Source organism: Oncorhynchus nerka, linkage group LG15 (assembly GCF_034236695.1).
Source record: "Oncorhynchus nerka isolate Pitt River linkage group LG15, Oner_Uvic_2.0, whole genome shotgun sequence".
NCBI classification, from domain to species: Eukaryota; Metazoa; Chordata; class Actinopteri; order Salmoniformes; family Salmonidae; genus Oncorhynchus; species Oncorhynchus nerka.
This window is the reverse complement of record NC_088410.1, coordinates 49234430-49259512: the sequence shown is the minus strand read 5'-3', so window position 1 is coordinate 49259512 and position 25083 is coordinate 49234430.

The following is a 25083-nucleotide window of genomic DNA, read 5'->3' as shown; positions in this document are numbered from 1 at the left end:
ACACTGTGTTATGCATATTTTCATTTTAACCTAATTAAAAGGCCAATATCTGCTGTAACTATTTGAAGTGCTCCAGGTAAGGTAATTCACTATGCAGAAGATGGGTGATTCAGACTTTTACAGTAGGCTATACAGTGTCATGTACTAAACATGTCTTATCGACATTCAGCTGGAGTGAAACCAGCACAGACAGTCGGTCTCTAGAATCCACATTGAGAGCCACTTGTTTAAACGGTAATCATCTCAGTGTATAGGCTACTAGAGACATCATGGATTCTCTTGTATCCCCCACAGATGAGATCTAAGTACTGTATAAATTATTCTAATTTAGATTTACTGATGCCAAAAAGCAGTAGGCCTACTTGTATGCTTTTAATTTTGGAGCTAAAATGATTGGAACCCCGACAACAGGTGTCTCAGAACTTAACGATCATGCCATCTGGAGGTAGGCAAGTGTTGTAGCTGCTGATATCGATCATCTTTTACACCTTCCCTCACAGATGGCAAAAACTGCCATCTGGACGCAGGTGTTACAGCTCTTTGAAAATGGAAAGAACAAATAAAATAAGTTCCAGGCACTACTTTATGCCAATAATACTGATGACTTTGCTGTTATAGTGCACTTGATATGAGTCTTGGAAAAGTGTATGTTGGTGGGGGGGCTTCTGGGTGCTTGTGTGCGTGCGTGCGTGTGTTTGTGTGCATGCATGTTGATTGAGTTTGTGATTGTGATGGGAGGATGTATTTTCTGGCCATAACAATGAGCCCCAAAAGTTTTCATCCACGTGTTTTATGTCTTTGCTCTAAAAAAAACATGTATTGGGCTACAAATACAATCACTTTCAAACATATTATGTGCCTCCAGCTTGACAGAACTGAAAATCGCTGATTCTGCCAAGGAAAAAAATGTTCTATTTGTGGTGATTGTTTTTCAAATGCTGGTAGTCATTACAATAAAATAAGATTAATGTAATAAGAATGGCGAATGGGCCAGTGGGATCCACAAAAAAATATAAATCCCATTCAGAACTCGGTCAGAACTACAATTTATTAAGGCTTTATACAGCATTCACAACATCTTCATAAACACTACATAGATACTTTTCAAATAAATTATACCACATAAAGGCTAAATGTCCTTACATCTGGTGCTTTGACAAAATGTAGCGTAACCCAAAATGTAGTGTAACCCTTTTTTCATTATTTATATAGCATGACATGTTATTATGAATGTTTTCTGATCCATAGGCCTTCATAGAACATAACATAAGCACAGGCCTAATAAAAGATTTAATGAAGGCTTGACTCAGCTTTAAAAGTCGTAGTTTGTTTAAAGTGTGACCCATAACTTGCAGTGTGTGTTAATCCTTTGATGGTATCCCAATGATTATTATAAAGGTTCAGCTCAACCCTTAAATCCAAGCATTAATCTTAGTCATTGATGTGACTATGACCTTAACCTTCGCATTTGCCTTTGACCTATAGATCCATTCTAGCTATATCTACAACAAAATCGCACATTTGTTCCAATGCCAACCTCTTATCCCCTCTTACAGAAGTTCCCCTGCCTTAATTAAACCCACCCTTGAATTTTCCAATATATATTTTATGTATGAATATCCTGTATTCAATGGAAATTTGGGTCATAATCTGAAAATATAGTGAATAAAGAGCCATTTCATATGAAAGAATTGTCCAGTTATTATACTTCTTGCATGTACTGATTGCATGTGGAACTCTCTATTGGAATTCTGAAAAAACCTAATTGCTGTGCTAATGCTCCCACCAAGTGGCAAGTTAATCTTATGACAGTCTGTGTCACAAAGAGACAAATGAAAGAGTACAAAAGACCAAGGGCATCCCAAAAATCGGAGGAGGCACAAAGTATTTAAGGATGGTTCAGGTGTGTAATGTAGGGGGGCACTGTTGGAGAATTTAGCATTTTTCAAACACTTGAAACAGCTTTTCCTGCAATCTAGAGCCATAATCAGAATGCTTAATTTTATGATTAAAAAAAAGCATACCTCTTGAACTGACTGATGGTTATTTCTTTAAAGTAACGAAATATGCTTCTCTGCATCTGGGTAAAATATTGAGAGGAATGTCTCATTACGTATATTTAGTTATTGCTTGCTTTTCTAAAGTCTACCAACCTTGCCAACAGTTATGCCAGCTAAGATACAGTAGTTAGACAAGCTAGCTTCTCTAACCTGATTGATAACCCAAAATGGCTTCTTGATAGCTAGTTATAAAGTTGGGAACCGATTTGTGCTAGCTAAAGCCATTGTCATAAATTTGCAATGGGTCTAGTGGTATTACAGAGAAACAACAACACAAATATACAGTACCAGTCAAAAGTTTGGACACCTACTCATTCAAGGGGTTTTTCTTTATTTTTACTATTTTCTACATTGTAGAATAATAGTGAAGTCATCAAAACTATGAAATAATACATATGGAATCATGTAGTAACCAAAAAAGTGTTAAACAAATCAAAATATGTTTTATATTTGAGATTCTTCAAAGTAACCACCCTTTGTGCAAAGCTGTCATCAAAGCACTCTTGGCATTCTCTCAAGCAGCTTCACCTGGAATGCTTTTCCAACAGTCTTGAAGGAGTTCCCACATATGTTGAGCACTTGTTGGCTGCTTTTCCTTCACTTTGCGATCCAACTCATTACAAACAATCTCAATTGGGTTGAGGTCGGGTGATTGTGGAGGTCAGGTCATCTGATGCAGCACTCCATCACTCTCCTTCTTGGTCAAATAGGCCTTACACAGCCTGGAGGTGTGTTGGGTCATTGTCCTGTTGAAAAACAAATAATAGTCCAACTAAGCGATGGGATGACGTATTGCTGCAGAATGCTGTGGTAGCCATGCTGGTTAAGTGTGCCTTGAATTCTAAATAAATCACTGACAGTGTAACCAGCAAAGCACCCCACACCATCACACCTCCTCCTCCATGCTTCATGGTGGGAACTTCACATGCAGAGATTATCCGTTCACCGACACACCAGTTGGAACCAAAAATCAGAAATTTGGACTCATCAGACCAAAGGACAGATTTTCACTGGTCAAATGTCCATTGCTCATGTTTTTTGGCCAAAGCAAGTATCTTCTTATTATTGCTGTGGTTTCTTTGCAGAAATTCGACCATGTAGGCCTGATTCACACAGTCTCCTCTGAACAGTTGATGTTGAGATGTGTCTGTTACTTGAACTCCGTGAAGCATTTATTTGGGTTGCAATTTCTGAGACTGGTAACTCCAATGAACTTATCCTCTGCAGCAGAGGTAACTCTGGGTCTTCCTTTCCTGAGGCGGTCCTCATAAGAGCCAGTTTCATCATAGTGCTTGGTGGTTTTTGCGACTGCACTTTCAAAGTTGTTGAGATGTTCTAGACTGACTGACCTTGTCTTAAAGTAGTGATGGACTGTCGTTTCTCTTTGCTTATTTTAGCTGTTCTTGACATAACATGGACTTGGCTCAAATGCATTAATAAGAAGGAAATAAATTCCACTAATTAACTTTTAAGAAGCCACACCTGTTAATTGAAATGCATTCCAGGTGACTACCTCATGAAGCTGGTTGAAAGAATCGGAATAATGTGCAAAGCTGTCATCAAGGCAAAGGGTGGCTGCTTTGAAGAATCTAAAGTATAAAATATTTTTTGATTGGTTTAACACTTATTTGATTTTGTTTTTGTTATTTCACCGTGTTGATGTCTTCACGATTCTACAATGTAGAAGAAAAAGTCTTGAAAGAGTAGGTGTGTCCAAAATTTTTACCCATACTGTATATATACTACATGGCCAGAAGTATGTGGACACGTGCTTATCAGACATCTCATTCCAAAATCATGGGCATTAATATGGAGTTGGTCCCCCCATTGCTGCTATAACAGCATCCAGTCTTCTGGGAAGGCTTTCCACTAGATGTTGGAACATTGCTGCAAGGACTTGCTTCCACTCAGCCACAAGAGCATTAGTGAGGTCGGGCACTGATGTTGGGCGCTTAGGCCTAGCTTGCAGTTGGCATTCAAATTCATCCCAATGGTGTTCAATGGGGTTGAGGTCAGGGCTCTGTGCAGGCCAGTCAAGTTCTTCCACACCGATCTCGACAAACCATTTCTGGGGGCATTGTCATTCTGAAACAAGAGAAGGCTTTCCCCAAACTGTTGCCACAAAGTTGGAAGGACGGAATCATCTAGAATGTAATTGTACACTGTATCATTAAAATTTCCCTTCATTGGAATTAAAGGGCCTAGCCCGAACCATGAAAAACAGCCTCAGAACATTATTTATCCTCCACCAAACTTTACAGTTGGCACTATGCATTCGGTCAGGTAGCGTTCTCCTGGCATCCGCCAAGTCCGTTGGACTGACAGATGGTGAAGCGTGATTCATCACTCAAGAGAACACGTTTCCACTCCTCCAGAGTCCACCTCTCCAGCCGATGCCATTGCGCATGGTGATCTTACATGCTGACCAGACCAGACACGTCGCTGCGCAAGTGTCGCAAATGAAATTTAGAAATCCATGTTATTCAATTATTGCACCCACACTGCTCGCGCGCACCATGAGCGTCTGCGACACCAAGGGCTAAAATAGAACTCATTCCTATTTCTGACGCAGATTGCGCTGAAAGTCCTGCCTCTCCCATCTCCTCATTGGTTTATAGAAGCAGATACTCACGTGCCATCTCCTCATTGGTTATACCCACGTGGGTGACTGAAAGACAAACTGTTTTGCCGGTAGTTGTGGTAATACAATGAAAGTTTAGGTGCGATCACCATATAAGTTAAACGATGAAAAGGCCTGGAAGGAGGAGAGATGACTAGAAACGTTTCAGTTGGCCGTTTTATGTGTGGATTAATTGTTGGAGTAGAGGTCCTTGTGCATTTCAGGTAAAGTAACTCAATGTTTATATCCCAGCAAGCTAGCTAAATAGGACAAATTAACGTTAGCTAGCAAGTGCAAGTTAACTAGCTAAATTGCCATACATGTTTAATGATTTTCGACCTGTCCCCAAATTAATGTCATTGGTTCAGAGTTTGTTTTGATATTTTAACCTGCGTGTCGTGATCGCGTTTGGTGTGGGGGGGCAAAATAAATGTATGCACGATAGCCCACAATGGCGCACGTGCGTAGCCGGTTTGGGTTCCGTGTTAGGCTTGTGTGCGGCAGCTGGGCTATGGAAACACATTTCATGAAGCTCCCGACAAATAGTTATTGTGCTGACATTGCTTCCAGAGGCAGTTTGGAACGCGGTAGTGAGTGTTGCAACCTTAGATATTTTTACGTGTTGCAACCTTAGATATTTTTACGTGTTGCAACCTTAGATATTTTTACGTGCTTCAGCACTCAGCGGTCCCATTCTGTGAGCTTGTGTGGCCTACCACTTCACAGCTGAGCCGTTGTTGCTCCTGGATGTTTCCACTTCAGCACCTACAGTTGACCGGGGTAGTTATAGTTATACGAACTGACTTGTTGGAAAGGTGGCATCCTATGAAGGTGCCACGTTGAAAGTCACTGAGCTCTTCAGTATGGCCATTCTACAGACAATGTTTATCTTTGGAGATTGTATGGTTGTGTGCTCGATTTTATACACCTCCCTGAAATGGCCAAATCCACTAATTGAAGAGGTGTCCACATACTTTTGTATATATAGTGCGACAAAACACCCACAAAAGAATTCCACAAGGAATTTTGCAAAAACCTAAATGTAAACAGAAATTTCGCAAACCACACATGCAGAGCAGAACTTGGAAGGATGCCTGTTCTTTTGCCCACTGAAATAAGGTCATGCAAATTCTGGGTGCACCTTTGATCGATTGACAAAATAATCTGGCCCCAAGGGCAAGACTTAGACAGAGGGAGAGGAATAATAAGAATGCATACATCAACTATTGGCAGAGTGAGGTTGAAGGAGAGAAAGATGGAATTATATTGAATATGGGAAAGAGACTTCACCGTAGCGCAATCCTTTACCTGTGTAAAAGACCACAAACAAAGGAAAACCTTAACCAAATACAGAATTAGTGATCATAGCCTGGCAATTGAAACTGGGACGCCACCAAAAGATATGGCTGGCAGGAAAGGAGAGACTATGCCATCAATGTGGGTGAGGAGAGCTAAAAAGTGAAGAACACTTTCTAATCTACTGCCACTTACTTAGAGTCCTTCTTTTCCAAATGCATAATGGAAATGTCTACAAATTGTACAGAACAGTCAAACAAAGATAAATATAGTATTCTTATGGGGGAAAGGTCTGTTGTGATAGAGTTGGCAGCACAACAAATCACAGCTTGCAACAAGTTGCACTTATGCATAAATCGCTCTGCCATTTCCTGTTTGCTAGAACTCTAACAGATCGCCTAATTTCAGTTTGAGACAAAATAAGCTATTATAGTATTGTGAATCATTGTACCATCTAAACCGCTATTATTGTTTCAGCTGTTTGAAGCTTGTGTACATAAGCGATAGTAAAAGATGCAAAAACAAAACTTAAGAACAAGAAACACTGAGTGTACAAAACATTGCCCTTTCCATGACATAAACTATCCAGGTGAAACCTATGATCCCTTAGTAATCCTTATGCAATCTGTTAAATCAACTTCAACCAGGGTAGAGGAAGGGGTGAGACGGGTTAAAGAAGATTTATTAAATCTTGAGACAGTTGAGACATGGATTGTGTATGTGTGCCATTCAGAGGGTGAATGGTCTAGACAAAATATTGAAGTGCCTTTGGACAGGGTATGGTAGTAGATTCCAGGTGCACCGGTTTGTGTCAAGAACTGCAACACTGCTGGGTTTTTCATATTCATGCTCAACAGTTTGTATCAAAAATCGTCCACCACCCAAAGGACATCCAGCCAACTTAACACAACTGTGGGAAGCATTGGAGTCAACATGGGCCAGCATCCCTGTAGACCGCTTTCGACACGTTGCAGTCCATGCCCCTCGACAAATTGAGGCTGTTCTGAGGGCAAAATGCGGTGCAACTCAATATTAAGTGTTCCTAATACTGTACTGTACAGTGCCTTCTGAAAGTATTCAGACCCCTTTACTTTTTCCACATTTTGTTGTTAGTCTGAAATTAAATTGAGATGTTGTTGTCACTGATCTACCCACAGTAACCCATCATGTCAAAGTGGAATTTTGTTTATAAATTTTATAAAACATAATATTTTCCTTCACATTCTCTCCTCTAATCACTCTGTGATAATTATCGTTAGATTTTACAGTAAACATTAGGTTATAGCTTCTATCAGAAGGAGGTTCTAAACTTCTATTAAAATAAGAAAAATCAACACATAAAACCAGTCACTTCATCCTTTCAAACCCTTCATTCTGGGTTACACAATCTAAAATACACACACTCATATTGTTTCCATAGCTCTTACCTGTTGTCATGACTGGCCTGTTCGGGTCAGGTTACCGTGGACCACACTCCTACAAGAGATATCTCTCACACCCACCAGAGGGGGGGAGATCGATAGGTATGGAGGTGCAGGGTTTTATGACACCTCCTCTCACTGTGGAGGAATGGAATGTAGGATGGGCCTACGGAAAACCTATCTCAGAACAGTAACCAGCCAAAATGATAGTAATGACGATAGATGTAATATGAATATTAAATATTGAATGTGTTTTTTTGTTGTTATGTTATTAAAAGTTAAATGACGACGTTATAACGAAAACAATGTAACTTGAAGAGTTTTCACAATATGTATCTAATGGTTGCATACTGTACGTTGTGTAGAAAATGTCCAGATCAAAGAGAATGTCTTTGTAAAGATGAAATGTGAAGTAAGTTGTCTGAATTGGATCTGAGTCAAATCCAGACCTTGCCTCGTAACTAGTTACGCCCAGAGAACTTGATCTTAAAGGTGGAAACGCCCATTTCTGACCCGAGTGTATAAAATACTTAACATATCAGACTAGGTGACCACGAGCTGCAGCCAAGGTCTGAGGTAGTCAAAAACGCAAAACGAGGTTGAAGAAGACAAAGGCACCTTTTAACAATCTATGCTACGAATGAGTAGCTGTGTCTAAGAGGGTGCATTCGACAGAACCTGGTTACCACTCTCCAAGGAATCGGGTGTCTATACTGGAGCCCTGAGCTACACGGCTGATCGTACTCAGAAGACCCTCTTTAAGAACAAGGGCGAGGAAACAGACCACTAAAAGAAAGGACACTGGCATTGTGTGGATAATCAGAGCGTTACATCCATAAACAACTGAAGTGCCGCCATCAGAGGAGAAGGCAGAACTCGGTCCACAAGGAGATACACCATCGGAGACCTTTGACATGTAATTACATCATTATATTCTGATCCACAAGAGCGGCATTTCGCGGTTAAACTAAGCATAGTTTACAAATGTGCCCAATCGTGCCTTTCTCTTGTGCACTCTCTCTTTCTCACTCTTTTGAAATCCCCATTCTGTGTAACGCGTGTCATATTGTGTTGGCCCGCTAAGGACCTGTTTCATTGTACTAAGTTCTAATCAATAGTCGAGACTGTGTGTTTGTGTATGCTAATTGTATATTATAATTTTAGCCTGTTAGTATATAAATAATCAACTTATTTAGTGGGACTCGGGTTTGTGCAGATTGCCAGATTATGTGACGTTCAGGATGAGACTGTAGAGGAATTTAATTTATTAGCGACTGTTGTAAAATTGATATTCTGAAATTCTTTGAGTTCATTTGGAAAATAGAAACAAAAAAAAAACTTTCCCATGGTGCCCCAGGTTAATGAGTTAATAATTGCCTGATTAATTTAATCACGTAATTATGAACAGTTAATCATTGCCATTGTCGCCATAGGTTTAGCAGGTAAGAGGGTGTGAGGTTCATACTGTTTTTGGTCTAATTATCCCTTTCATGCATCTAGATACCATCTGTGGTCACCTTCGCCATAACCTCAAGAGGGAACAGACCAGAACAACTTACATTTCGTGAATTTCTGATTCAGGAAATCCAGACAAACAATTCACTGTATGACAAATTATTACTTCTACCAGTATTTTTTATACAAATGTCTAAGACAAATGTCAATGAGAATAACAACACACAGTTGAAACCATTTTTGAATATTGGCTTATACTCCCCTATCATCTTGGTGATCTCCCCGCAAAGTTTCAGGGTCAATGATTTAGAGGTCTAATCCTTAGGGAGAAATCCCGACCATCCAGCAGACCCAATCTGATGAGATTTGTATTGAAGCAAGACAAAAACAAAACAAATAAAACAACACACACAAAACAACAACAACAACACACTTCTTCCCTTTTGACACATGACTCACATTGTGATTCATGCATCCCCAAAAAATAAAACACTACCGGTTAAATCAAAATAACAAATACAATTAGAATTACAACTCTTGATAGCTCCATCATAAAATAATTGTATACCATAAGATAATTCAAGGAATAGTAAAATAGACAGGTGTCTGCTGGCAAGCAGATAGCCTAGCATTGGGCCAGTAACCGAAAGATTGCTGGATCAAATCCCAGAGCTGACTAGGTAAAAAATCTGTCTTCCTGCCCCTGAGCAAGGTAGTTAACCCGCTGTTTCCCGGGTGCCGAAGATGTGGATGTCAATTAAGGCAGCCCCCCTGCACCTCTCTGATTCAGTTGAACACGGAAGACACATTTCAGTTGAAGGCATTCACTTGACTAGTTATCCCCCTTTCCCTCATTCAGGGGAAGCGCTCTCTCTCTCTCTCTGTCCTTCTTGTGGTCTGAATCATACATAGGTAAATTATAAACTTCCTAATTATCAGTGTTTACGTATTACATTTATGTCTCACCCAATGTCTCTAGCCTTTCTAGTGAGGGTGATCAGGCCTCAGATCAGAGGTCATTCCACCCCATTAAGTGTTTCTTTCCCTTTTCTTTCTCCGTACATCATTATTTAATGTCATTTGTGTACCCTTTAAAGTGCATTTTTCCTAAACCATGAAAAGCCCAATAAAAGCAAATAAAATGACCCAACACAATAAATCAAACACAGTATTAATCCCACTAACAAATATTTCTAAGAGATGGGTTGTGTGTGGGTGCTGGCATGTGTGGTAAAACGTAGGGTAAAAACAAACAAAATGGCCAGGCCTTAAAATTAAGCACATTAATCCGCTTTACAAGGGATATAGAGCCTAACTGGCATACATAAGCAATGCGTGCGTCTCAAGTTTGGGGAAGATCATTTTCACCATAAAATGCACCTTTCTATTAAAAGCATTACATGCATGATTGCATTTGTGGTCACTTTTGATAATGGTGTTTTCCCAATAATGGAACATTCACGCTAATAGCCTACTGCCATGTGTGCATTGCTCTTCTTATAATGTGAAGAAATAGCCTAATAGTTTATCAACATTAAGCTTAAGGTTCTGATTTGTTGTGTAAGCCACATTGCCTAAAAAATGTTTTTGATGCTAGTGGTTGTATTAATTTGGACTATGTTTGGAATATATATTTCTCGCACAGAATAGGTCGGTTTTTGTACTAAGGGGGACAGTAGATTGACATAGGCTAGTGCTTTTGCTGTTCGTTAGGCCTACTCATCTTGTTAGCTTACGAAAAGTAAATGTGTACATTTCTTCTAATATCTTCAATACAGACCTCGGAATTGGATAAAAACGTGCACAGTTGCATCCCCGATGTGTCTGTCTTCACTTGTAGCCTGTGAGAAAGACCCAATCACGTGATGGAGAGCCATGTAAGTAAGAGGCACTTTGGAGTGCACAAGCACTCAGGGAGAAGGGCACAATGCAGCACTCCGGGCCAAGGACACAATGTCCACTGGCCGCAAAGGCATGGATTTTTTTGTGTGCATTACGGCTACAAAGGTTAAATTCGAGGCATTATCAAGTGGTTGTCAAATTGTGAATGAGAGACTGATGAATTGTGTACATGCCTTTCAAGCAACTCTTTTCAAATCATCATCTCATCGTGCAGCCTTACAATGTATTAAAAATCAAAACATATAGCCCAACGTTTGCAGAACAACTTAAGTTAAATGAATATTGCCAAATTATGCATATAGGAGTACATATTTCTTGATAACCGCTCAACCGCACACTTGCTCAAATCGTTTGGAGAAAACATTTATATTTTATGCAGCTTTGTTCAATTGTATTCTTCATACTATAAAATAATGCCATGAAATTCTAAGCAAATCTTATCTGCTAAATGAACTAGCAAAGCCCTCAGTCATTTGGCATAGCCACATCAGGACCTAACATAAGGACAACTCAGAGTATGCTATTCTGTCCTTCTGAAAGAGACTACATTTTCTTCATAGAATGCTTCTTTAGACCTAAAATAATGCATTTATTGTGAAGGCTATATTACATGGATTTATTACACTTTTAAAAAAGTAGATGTTCCAAAGATCTGCATTAGTTACTTGTAGAAGTATGGAAGCCAGGAGATGCTAAATGTGTTCATGCTAATAAACGGTCAATTACTGTGAGACCGACAGTTATTTGCTTGACAATCACCGGCTGATGAAATCACCAGCCCCAGCCCAATCTGTGACACGTGACAAAGTAACACATGTGACAGTAAATGGCAGACAAATGACTATCATACAGTAACTGACTGATTTGCATACCAAGCTCTTGCTCTCTGATCCCATTGTTATCAGTGGCCTAAATATATCGTAGGTGGAACACTTCTCACAAGCAAATAGGGAATATTATGTCCAACCATGTGTCAATTTATTATATAACTTTAAAGGGGAACTCGTAAACAGCAGAGGGATGGCGCTGGAGAAATGTAACCACTCTCAAATACATAGACAGAGATATGGATGCAACTACTGACCATCCATGGTGTCAAAATTGGTTTTAACCATGTCTGAGGCTATACCGTGTTTGTTTACAATTAGATTGTTTACAGTCAATGGAGTTAACAAGCTTAAACTTTAAGTTCTGATGGAGTTGAACCAAGATCATGCGGCATTTATAATCATTAATTGAAAAACCCCAAAATGGATAATCCAATGACAGACTGCCCCTTTAACCATTTTTCTCACCCACTTACTTAAGGGGTGAGAGAAAATAGTCCAAATATGACAAGATTTAGGATTTACATCACCAGTAACAAACAAGAGTTCACATTAGAGAAGACCCGAGTTCGTAAGTATGGACCCATAGAGTACCAGTCTCTCCAGTACATGGTGTAGCCTACATAGCAACAGGTTTATTACTATATACAGCACCTCTTCATGATGTATTGTACACTACTAAAGCAGTACAGATTATGTAAATATGAATGTGAGACAATAGCTGTCTCTTAACACTAGATGTCAGTGCTTACATCTGAATGGAGTAAAAAATACAGTGCAAATTCAATAGTGAAGCTTTACAGAAGAATAGGAAGTTGCTACGACTGTCTTTGTCTATGACTGTAATAATACAGCAGCTGCGAATCTCAGAAGGCTCAGTGTAATGTATGCATTGAAAAATTGAAAAATACATCTAACAATTTACCTACCAACCATACTGAATTGAGCAATGAAATTCACATTTCCATTGACATGAATGGAACTGAAGTTACATGTTATTGAACATACGTTAGAATACGTTAGAATTTAGGTCTATTGTCACCAGCTACCAACACAAATATAAATCCTCTTGTTTTCATACCCCTGTAGCCATCACTTCAGTCGTAAAAGATGAAGTCAAATATTTGTTTCACCTTGATGCCCACAACAAATGACATATTTCATTATAATTACCTGGGACACGTGACAGTAAATGGAAGAAAAACAACTATCGTACAGTCCTTTACAGATTTGCATACATGTACTACGCTCTCTGACCCATTGTTATCAGTGACCTACAAGTAACTGCCGAAATAATGGAAACACCAAGAGATACAAAGTTTATTGAAAGTGAATGCTTCCACACAAGTTGATTAAGCAATTAACATCCCATCATGCTTATGGTCATGTATAGAAAATGTTGGGCAGGCCATTATTTTGGCTACCATGGCTATGCCTCTATAGGACCATGAACAATGACACTGCTCCCCGCACCTCAACAAGTCTTACTGTATTGTTTGCACCACATCCTCACTATTCTAGCAGTGAGTTATGTTATGGTTGCTGTCATGTTTACGGCAGGATCATCTCTCCTGCTTTGCTAGCCTTTTTATTTTTGTGACTTGGTTATGAGGATTACCCTGTCACCAACCTGGGTGCTGTGTTGTTCTACTCTGCCCCTGTGAAATATTGGGTCAGCACCTTCAACACTGGACATGGCTCCAATCAGATACTCCTCCACTAACTATATCAATTCCAGTGGTTGCCATAAAGCCCCCCTTTCCCTCCGGTCTCACTGTGACTGTAGTGAACATTAGGGGAGACTGACTGCTGCTTTCAAGCGCAGGGCGCAGCAGGTGTTTATTGGAAAGGACCACAGGAGAAGGCAGGTAGCTGAGTCCAGGGGCAGGCAGAAGGTCATACACAGGGGGTCCAAAGGCAACAGTACAGGCAGGGAAAAGGCTAGTAATGTAGTCCGGGAGGTCAGGCAATAGAAGGATAACAGGAAATCCGACAGGCTAAAGTACAGGCAGGGAATAGGCAAAAAGGCGTTGTTAGTGAGTCAGGCAAAAAGGCGTTGTTAGTGAGTCAGGCAAAAACTATCATTAACACGGGAGGAGTAAATCGCAGGAAAAACAGATCTCTGAAAGAAGTATGCCACAAAACAAACAATACCTCAGTGATGGGGTGCAAATAACAACTAAATAGTGTGTGATAATGACATACAGGTGTGCAAACAGGTGATTAGAATTCAGGTGATTGGGATCTGGAGAGTGAGCTGCATTCAGGGGATCTAGTTGTTTGAGGGTGTGAGTTGGAAGCAGACGTTACATTGACTTAGGGATTGTGTGTCAGGCTGGCTATTATCACTGGGGCTGATGCAGGAATCATGCATACTGTGAAAACATTTACATTTAAGTCATTTAGCAGACGCTCTTATCCAGAGCGACTTACAAATTGGTGCGTTCACCTTAAGACATCCAGTGGAACAGCCACTTTACAATAGTGCATCTAAATCTTTTAAGGGGGGGGGGTGAGAAGGATTACTTTATCCTATCCTAGGTATTCCTGAAAGAGGTGGGGTTTCAGGTGTCTCCGGAAGGTGGTGATTGACTCCGCTGTCCTGGCGTCGTGAGGGAGTTTGTTCCACCATTGGGGGGCCAGAGCAGCGAACAGTTTTGACTGGGCTGCGCGGGAACTGTACTTCCTCAGTGGTAGGGAGGCGAGCAGGCCAGAGGTGGATGAACGCAGTGCCCTTGTTTGGGTGTAGGGCCTGATCAGAGCCTGGAGGTACTGAGGTGCCGTTCCCCTCACAGCTCCGTAGGCAAGCACCATGGTCTTGTAGCGGATGCGAGCTTCAACTGGAAGCCAGTGGAGAGAGCGTAGGAGCGGGGTGACGTGAGAGAACTTGGGAAGGTTGAACACCAGACGGGCTGCGGCGTTCTGGATGAGTTGTAGGGGTTTAATGGCACAGGCAGGGGAGCCCAGCCAACAGCGAGTTGCAGTAATCCAGACGGGAGATGACAAGTGCCTGGATTAGGACCTGCGCTGCTTCCTGTGTGAGGCAGGGTCGTACTCTGCGGATGTTGTAGAGCATGAACCTACAAGAACGGGCCACCGCCTTGATGTTAGTTGAGAACGACAGGGTGTTGTCCAGGATCACGCCAAGGTTCTTAGCGCTCTGGGAGGAGGACACAATGGAGTTGTCAACCGTGATGGCGAGATCATGGAACGGGCAGTCCTTCCCCGGGAGGAAGAGCAGCTCCGTCTTGCCGAGGTTCAGCTTGAGGTGGTGATCCGTCATCCACACTGATATGTCTGCCAGACATGCAGAGATGCGATTCGCCACCTGGTCATCAGAAGGAGGAAAGGAGAAGATTAATTGTGTGTCGTCTGCATAGCAATGATAGGAGAGACCATGTGAGGTTATGACAGAGCCAAGTGACTTGGTGTATAGCGAGAATAGGAGAGGGCCTAGAACAGAGCCCTGGGGGACGCCAGTGGTGAGAGCGCGTGGTGAGGAGACAGATTCTCGCCACGCCACCTGGTAGGAGCGACCTGTCAGGTAGGACACAATCCAAGCGTGGGCCGCGCCGGAGATGCCCAACTCGGAGAGGGTGGAGAGGAACACCCCGAGGGAAATATAACATTTGTTCATGCTGCCATTGCCCTAACAAACGCAGATATCCAACTCAATGGGTCAACCTGTGTTATATGTGTAGTTTAAGTAAATCTTCCCCCTCTGTCAAACATTGCCAAATGTACTCTATTTAACACACAATCCTTAAATAACAAAGCCCAATTAATCAATGATGTTATCACAGAAAATACAATTGATGTCATGTCTGACTGAAACCTGGCAACAACCTAATGAGATACAGGCCTCCCAAATTCTAATTTCTCCCTTTTCAAGTTGAGGTACTAACATCTTTTTGTTTCACATGCCCTGCCACAGTGCTGGTGGGGGACTTAGACATCAGCACTTGTGAGTTTGTGGAGGATTTCCTTTCCCTGTTGGACTGTTTCAATTTCCCAACCCATGTCAAAGGCCACACTCTGGACCTGGTGTGCTCCACTGCCATAGTTCCCTCTGATCTGTGTGGCTTGGACCTCACCATTTAATCTTTCCTTCCCTGTCCCCAAGCCCCGTACCAAATGCACCATCACCTTCAAAAATATCAACTCTGTCAACCCCCCGCTCTGAATGATCTGATTCAGTCCCATGACAATCCTGACCCTTGTTGGTGACCTGGTTTCCAACTACAACAGAGTGCTCTCCTCTAACCTGCATCTTCTGGCCACTGGCAAGACCTGCGTCATCTCCCAGTCTTTACCCTGGTACACACCCAAACTACGTACCATGAAGGCTTCCAACTGCCCACTGGAACAGGCCGAAAAGGAAAACCCCCCCACCACCACCACAGCATGACTCGGCAACCATTTCCTCCATCTCCGCCCTCTCCCCTGTTGATGCTTCGTTAACCTTTCCAGCGCAGGGGTTCCGCTAGTGGAACACCTCATCAACATTCCGCTGAAACGGCAGGGCGCAAAATTCAAAAATATTTTTCAGAAATATGTCACTTTCACACATTAACAAATCCAATACAGCAAATTAAAGATAAACATCTTGTTAATTTACCCATCATGTCCAATTTCAAAAATGCTTTACAGCTAAAGCACAACATATGATTATGTTAGATCATCGCCAAGTCGAAAAAACACACAGCCATTTTTTTACAGCCAAATATAGAAGTCACAAAAAGCAGAAATGTTGATATAATTAATCACTAACCTTTGATGATCTTCATCAGATGACACTCATAGGACATCATGTTACACAATAAAAGTATGTTTTGTTCGATAATGTGCATATTTATATCCAAAAATCTCAGTTTACATTGGCGCCTTACATGCAGTAATGTTTTGATTCCAAAACATCCGGTGATTTTGCAGAAATACTAATAACAAACATTGATAAAAAATACTAGTGTTATTCACAGAATTAAAGATAGACTTCTCCTTAACCTCTTCAACCTATGGGGGCGCTATGTCATTATTGGATAAAAAAACGTGCCCATTTTAAGCGCAATATTTTGTCACGAAAAGATGCTCGACTATGCATATAATTGCCAGCTTTGGAAAGAAAACACTCTGACGTTTTCAAAACTGCAAAGATATTATCTGTGAGTGCCCCAGAACTGATCTTACAGGCGAAACCAAGATGAAACTTCAAACAGGAAATGAGCAGGATTTTTGACGCTCTGTTTTACTCTGGTCTCCTTATATGGCTGTGAATATGCTGTGAACGAGCTTATGCGCTCTGCCGTTCGTCCAAGATGTCTGCAGCATTGTGACGTATTTGTAGGCATATCATTGGAAGATTGGCCATAAGAGACTACATTTGCCAGGTGTCCTTTGTCTAAGTTGGTGCGTAATTCCCAGTGGCAATTATTTTACCATGCGATACAGAAGGAGACGCATACTTCCAGGAACGATACATCATTGAAGAGATATGTGAAAAACACCTTGAGGATTGGTTCTAAACAACGTTTGCCATGTTTCAGTCGATATTATGGAGTTAATTTGGAAAAAAGTTTGGCGTTTGGATAACTGAATTTTCGGGGGTTTTTGGTAGCCAAACGTGATTTTCTCCTGCCAAAAAAATCTTTCAGGAAAAACGGAACATTTGCTATCTAACTAAGAGTCTCCTCATTGAAAACATCTGAAGTTCTTCAAAGGTAAATGATTTATTGAATGTTTTTGCTGGTTTTTGTGAAAATGTTGCCTGCTAATGCTAACGCTAAATGCTAAATGCTAGTTTGCTATGGTAGAGAAGCATATTTTTGAAAATCTGAGATGACAGTGTTATTAACAAAAGGCTAAGCATGAGATCTAGCATATTGATTTCATTTCATTTCATTTGCGATTTTCATGAATAGTTAACGTTGCGTTATGGTAATGGGTTTGAGGCTGTAGTCATGATACCGGATCCGGGTTGGCTCGACGCAAGAAGTTAATGCAAACGCTGTGTCAGATTTCAAAAAAACTTTACGGAAAAAGCACAATCTGAGAACGGCGCTCAGAACCCAAAACAGCCAGAGGAATAGCCGCCATTTTGGAATCAACAAAGTTAGAAACAACACCATAAATATTCACTTACCTTTGATGATCTTCATCAGAAGGCACTCCCAGGAATCCCAGTTTGACAATAAATTACTGATTTGTTCCATAAAGTTCCATCATTTATGTCCAAATAGCCACTTGTTGTAAGCGTGTTCAGCCCAGTAATCCATCTTCATGAGGCGCAAGCATTTCATCCAGACAAAAACTCTAAAAGTTCCGTTACAGTCCTTTAGAAACATGTCAAACAATGTATGGAATCAATCGTTAGGATGTTTTTAACATAAAACATCAATAATGTTCCAACCGGAGAATTCCTTTGTCTTCAGAAAAAGCACTGGAACGCAAGGTAACTCTGTCGGGAGCGCGCGTCATGAGACCAAGGCACTATACCAGACCACTGACTCAATGAGGTCTCAAGAGCCCCTCCTTTATAGTAGAATCCTCATTCAAGTTTCAAAAGACGGTTGACATCTAGTGGAAGCCCTAGGAAGTGCAACCTCATCCATATCTCAATGTGTACTCGGTAGGCCAAGCTTTGAAAAACTACAAACCTCAGATGTCCTTTGATCTTTGATGATCTTCTTCTGTTGGCACTCCAAAAGGTCCCAGTTACATCACAAATGGTCCTTTTGTTCAATAATGTCCTTCTTTATATCCATAAAAACTCAGTTTAGCTGGCGCGCTTCAGTCAATACTCCACACAGTTTCCCTCCATCAAAATGCATACAAAATGAATCCCAAACGTTACTAATAAACTTTTGCAAACAAGTCAAACAACGTTTATATTCAAACCTTAGGTACCCTAATACATAAATAAACGATACAATTTAAGACGGAGAATCGTTATTGTCTTTACCGGAGACAAATACCAAAGAACGCACTCTCAATCCCGCGCTTGGAAACACTACAGCCAAAATGGAAGCCACCTAGAAAAACTACAATTTCTTGCTAATTTTTCCAAAAACCAGCCTGAAACTCTTTCTAAAAACTGTTGACATCTAGTGGAAGCCCTAGGAATTGCAATCTGGGAGGACTTCGCCTATAATAAAAGTGACTGCCATTGAAAATAGTGGTAGGCTGAAATTGTTTTTTTTTTGGATGGTTTGTCCTCGGGGTTTCGCCTGCCATATTAGTTCTGTCTACTCACAGACATTATTTTAACAGTTTTAGAAACTTTAGAGTGTTTTCTATCCAAATTTACCAATTGTATGCACATCCTAACTTCTGGGCCTGAGTAACAGGCAGTTTACTTTGGGCATGCTTTTCATCAGGATGTCAAAATACTGCCCCCTACCCAAGAGAGGTTAACTGATTCCATCCATTGATATGATTGACAATTCTTTGATAGCCTAAAGCAGGGCTGCTTTTGAATGCCAGAACATGTAAGTGGACGAATGTGGTGCGAGGAGCAGAGCGTAATTCGGGCATATTAAGACATTTGTCAGCCTTCTGGGCATGCTTTGCATATAATTATTAATTTCCTTTATCACTATTCTTTAATTATGCAGATTGAAATTATCTAGCCTACTCCACCCAGAGTAGTCTATATTTAGTTTATATTCTACTTTCTAACATAAGCATATGAAGGATCAATTTTAAAGGCAATACATACAGTAGGCCACTGTAACATGTACAGTTGAAGTCGAAGTTTACGTACACTTAGGTTGTCATTTAAACTCGTTTTTCAACCACTCCACAAATTTCTTGTCAACAAACTATAGTTTTGGCAAGTCTGTTAGGACATCTACTTTGTACATGATACAAGTAATTTTTCCAACAATTGTTTACAGACAGATTATTTCACTTATAATTCACTGTATCACAATTCCAGTGGGTCAGAAGTTTACATACACTAAATTGACTGTGCCTTTAAACAGCTTGGAAAATTCCAGAAAATTACGTCATGGCTTTAGAAGCTTCTGATAGGTTAATATCATAATTTGAGTCAATTGGAGGTGTACCTGCGGATGTATTTCAAGTTATACCTTCAAACTCAGTGCCTCTTTGCTTGACATCATGGGAAAATCAAAATAAATCAGCCAAGACCTCAGAAAAAAAATTGTAGACCTCCACAAGTCTGGTTCATCCTTGGGAGCAATTTCCAAACACCTAAAGGTACCACATTCATCTGTACAAACAGAGCCCCGCCTTATCTCAGCTTACTGGTCACCATAGCAACGCCCACCCGTAGCTTTCACTCCAGCTGGTATATTTCACTGGTCATCCCCAAAGCCAACAATTCCTTTGGCTGCCTTTACTTCCAGGTCTCTTCTGCAAATGACTGGAACGATTTGCAAACATCACTGAAGCTGGAGACTTATATCTCCCTCTCTATCTTTAAGTGTCAGCTGTCAGAGGAGCTTACCGATCACTGCACCTGTACACAGCCAATCTGTAAATAGCACACCCAACTACCTCATCCGCATATTATAATTTACCCTCTTGCTCTTTTGCACCCCAGTATCTCTACTTTCACATCATCATCTGCACATCTATCACTCCAGTGTTAATGCAAATTGTAATTCTTTCGCCTCTATGGCCTATTTATTGCCTAAGGTACTACATTTGCACACACTGTACATATATTTTTCTTCTGTGTCATTGACCGTACGTTAGTTTATGTGAAACTCTGTGTTGTTTTTGTCTCACTTCTTTGCTTTATCTTGGCCAGGTTTCAGTTGTAAATGAGAACTTATTCCCAACTGTCCTACCTAGTTGAAACGGCTAGTGGCCACACCAGATACTAAATGTTACTTTTGAGGTTGACCCCCCCCCTTTGTTCAGGGACACATTATTCAATTTCTGTTAGTCACATGTCTGTGGAACTTGTTCAGTTTATGTTTCAGTTTTGAATCTTGTTATGTTCATACAAATATTTACACATGTTAAGTTTCCTGAAAATAAACGCAGTTGACAGTGAGAAGACATGTATTTTTTTTAGTTTAGCTCTGCCAATTCATGGTTGCTAAAATTCTAATAGTTCCAGTTTATGTGACAAAACAAGCAAGTATAGTGTAGAGAATCATTGTACCATCTAAACAGCTGTGAAATATATTTTCCATTACCCAAAATATTGTATTTTCAGCTGTTTGAACATGGTGTACAAAACTGAAAGTTAAAGATGCAAAAACGAAACTTAAAAACGGCAAGCATAGAAATAGTGCACATAGAACATACAGTATCTACCGCTTATTGGACTTGCGTTCAACGCGAATGATATATCTACATCTCACATTTCTATATGCATTTTGTTGGGTCACCCAAAAAGTAACATATTGCAGCAATGCATCTCCTCCTCATGGACTGCACCAGATTTTCCAGTTCTTGCTGTGAGATGTTACCCCACTCTTCAACCAAGGTACCTGCAAGTTCCCAGACATTTCTGGGGGGAATGGCCCTAGCCCTCACCCTCCAATCTAACAGGTCCCAGACATGCTCAATGGGATTGAGATCCGGGCTCTTCGCTGGCCATGGCAGAACACTGACATTCCTGTCTTGCAGGAAATCACACACAGAACAAGCAGTATGACTGGTGGCATAGATCGCTGAAGGGTCATGTCAGGATGAGCCTGCAGGAAGGGTACCACATGAGGGAGGAGGATGTCTTTGAGATCGCCTGCAAGGACAACAAGCTCAGTCCTATGATGCTGTGACACACCGCCCCAGGCAATGACGGACCCTCCACCTCCGAATCGATCCCACTCCAGAGTACAGACGGTGTAACGCTCATTCCGTCGAATATAAACGCGAATCCGACCATCACCCCTGGTGAGAGAGAACCTCGACTCGTCAGTGGAGAACATTGCAATTTATTGCCCTGGCCACATCTGCAGTCCTCATGCCTCCTTGCAGCATGCCTAAGGCATGTTCATGCAGATGAGCAGGGACCCTGTTCATCTTTCTTTTTATGTTTTTCAGAGTCAGTAGAAAAACTTCTTTAGTGTCCTAAGTTTTCATAACTGTGACCTTAATTGCCTACTGTCTGTAAGCTGTTAGTGTTTTAACGACTGTTCCACAGATGCATGTTCATTGAACAAGCATGGAAAACAGTGTTTAAACCCTTTACAATGAAGATCTGTGAAGTTATTTGGATTTTTAAGAATGATCTTTGAAAGACAGGGTCCCGAAAAAATGACATTTTCTTTTATTGCTGAGTTTATTTCTGAAAGGTGCATCTTTAATTGAACTGTGGCTTTGTTACCTTGGGCATGCACACAAAAACACTAACATTTTTTTCGAATGTATTCCAATAATAATTTATTTATTAAATGTGGTTATACATTTTGGTAGGTGGACGTCAGTGATGGGTGGGTGCATGTATTTGGTTGGGTATTAATGTGTGTGTGTGTGTGTGTGTGTGTGTGTGTGTGTGTGTGTGTGTATGATCGTAAATGTGTGTTTGTCCCTCTTCAGCATTGCTGCCTGTCGAAATGCTGCCCTTTTGGGGTCTGGGGCAGGGACGGTGTCAATGGGGGCCTCCACTGGTATTTCCTCTGTGATCCCTTCATGGATCAGGACCAAGTTGTGGGGAACACATGCACTGGCAATCACATGGTGTGTTTTGTTTAGAAGGAACACGTCCAAGTGCTGCAGTCTCCTCCACTTGAGTATCCCAAATGCCCTCTCAGTGTGTCCACGTGTTGAACTGCGGTCCAGGTTAAAATGCTTTTGTTCATCTTCAAGGTGGCCATTGTTTCTGTGGACAATTAAGTCCACACGGGTTATGCAGAATCCCCCGAGGAGATGGTATTGATTGGGAAGTGGGTTGGGTCTCCAGGTGGGCCTTGAGGTTGCTGGCCCTGTACACTCGTCACAGAAGCAGTAGGCTGTCGCACACCGCCTGGAGATGGAAGCTATCATGTCCCCTTCTGTTTATGTAGGCATCCCTTTTGTTGGAGGGTCCCCTGATGGCAATATGGGTGCCATCTATACACGCAATCACCTCGTCTTTCTCTCAAATGCAGCCTATACCACTGGTAGCTGCTTTACAGAAAGCCACTTCACATAGTCAGACACCAGCTGGGTTAGGCCTATGACCACTTGAAAGAAGTGGTGATGCAATATTTCTTTGCTGAGGTTAAACCGGTCTGCCACTCCCATGAAACTTTCCTGGTTGGCCATCAGCCACAAGGAGGCCAACACCCTATTTTCAATGGGAGAACCTCTATGAGGCACTACATGAGCCAGGTCCTCACACAGTATCTGGAACAAAGCAAAATAAGAATTGGTTAGCTCTGTCTTTCAGCTGAGAACACTCAACAATCAAGTAATCTGTTATTCATTGGTGTTGTTGCATTACTACACAATTGCAATACAAAAACTGCCAGTAGATGGTGGCAGTAGCCTATTAATAAGCAGTTTACATAGGTTGACAGTGCAGAGTATCTTCAATAGTAGGCTATAACTTATCAGGTGTTACTAAATGGTTGTTATGATTGTAATTGTTATGGTCTGGACACTGAAACATCATGTAGTAGCCTATATTTTGATAAACACAAATACACGTTTTTGGTTTTAAAAACTTCTTAGGGCTGAGATCCCGCTAACGGGATCGATATGACAACAGCCAGTGAAAGTGCAGGGCACCAAAACAAACATAAATCCCATAATTAAAATTCCTCAAACATAGAAGTATTTCACACCATTTTAAAGATACACTTATTGTTAATCCCACCACAGTGTCCGATTTCTAATAGGCTTTACGGCAAAAGCACCACAAACGATTATGTTAGGTCAGAGCCAAGTCACAGAAAAACACATCCATTTTTCCAGCCAAAGAGAGGAGTCACAAAAATCCGAAATAGAATGAATCACTAACCTTTGATGTGTAACGGTTTTCCTCCTCTTCTGATGGGGAGTAGGAAAGATCGGACCAATGCGCAGCGTGGTAAGTGTCCATATTTTAATGAAATAACAGAACACTGAATACAAAAGAACAAGATAAATAAATGAAAACCGAAACAGTTCTGTATGGTAAAACACACACACAGAAAACAACTACCCACAAAACCCATGTAGGCAAGAGCTACCTAAGTATGGTTCTCAATCAGAGACACACACACAGACCAGCATTGAACAGACCTGAGCACGGGCGCTTCCTGTTTTAGTTTCTGTCTATATGCTGGGAGCAACAAAAATGGAGTCGTGGTCAGATTTTCCAAAAGGAGGGCGGGGGAGGGCTTTATATGCGTCGCGGAAGTTATAATAACGATGATCCAGGGTTTTGCCAGCCTGGGTCGCGCATTCGATATGCTGATAAAATTTAGGGAGCCTCGTTTTCAAATTAGCCTTGTTAAAATCCCCAGCTACAATAAATGCAGCATCAGGATATGTGGTTTCCAGTTTACATAGAGTAAAATGAAGTTCTTTCAGGGGAGTTGATGTGTCTGCTTTGGGGGGAATATACAGGACTGTGATTATGATCGAAGAGAATTCTCTTGGTAGGTAATGCGGTCAGCATTGGATTGTAAGGAATTCTAGGTCAGGTGAACAAAAGGACTTGAGTTCCTGTATGTTGTTATGATCGTGCGTGAAGAAGCTAGGTGGCTGTATCGACTCTGATGGCGTATCCCGAGTGAGCCATGTTTCCATGAAAACAATAACGTTACAATCTCTGATGTCTCTCTGGAAGGCAACCTTTGCTCGGAGGTTGTGGACAGGTGTCTTTTATACTGATAACAAGTTCAAACAGGTGCCATTAATACAGGTAACGAGTGGAGGACAGAGGAGCCTCTTAAAGAAGAAGTTACAGGTCTGTGGGAGCCAGAAATCTTGCTTGTTTGTAGGTGACCAAATACTTTTTTTCCACCATAATTTGCAAATAAATTCATTAAAAATCCTACAATGTGATTTTCTGGATTGTTTTCTTCTAATTTTTTCTGTCATAGTTGAAGTGTACCTATGATGAAAATTACAGGCCTCTCTCATCTTTTTAAGTGACAGAACTTGCACAATTGGTGGCTGACTAAATACTTTTTTGCCCCACTGTATCTGTATTTTTTGTAGCTGTCTAAATTCCACCACAGAGCAAGGTTGGCACTAAAACCGCACTAAATGAGCTGTATTCCACCATAAGCAAATAGGAAAATTCTCATCCAGAGGCAGCGCTCCTAGTGGCCAGTGACTTTAATGCAGGGAAACTTAAATAATTTTTACCGAATTTCTATCAGCATGTTAAATGTGCAAACAGAGGGGGGGGGGGAATCTAGACCATCTTTACTCCACACACAGAGAAGCGTTCAAAGCTCTCCCTCACCCTCCATTTGGCAAATCTGACCATAACTCTATCCTTATGATTCCTGCTTACAAGCAAAAATTAAAGCAGGTGGCACCAGTGACTCGGTCTATAAACCAGTGGTCAAATGAAGCAGATGCTAAAGTGTTTTGCTAGCACAGACTGA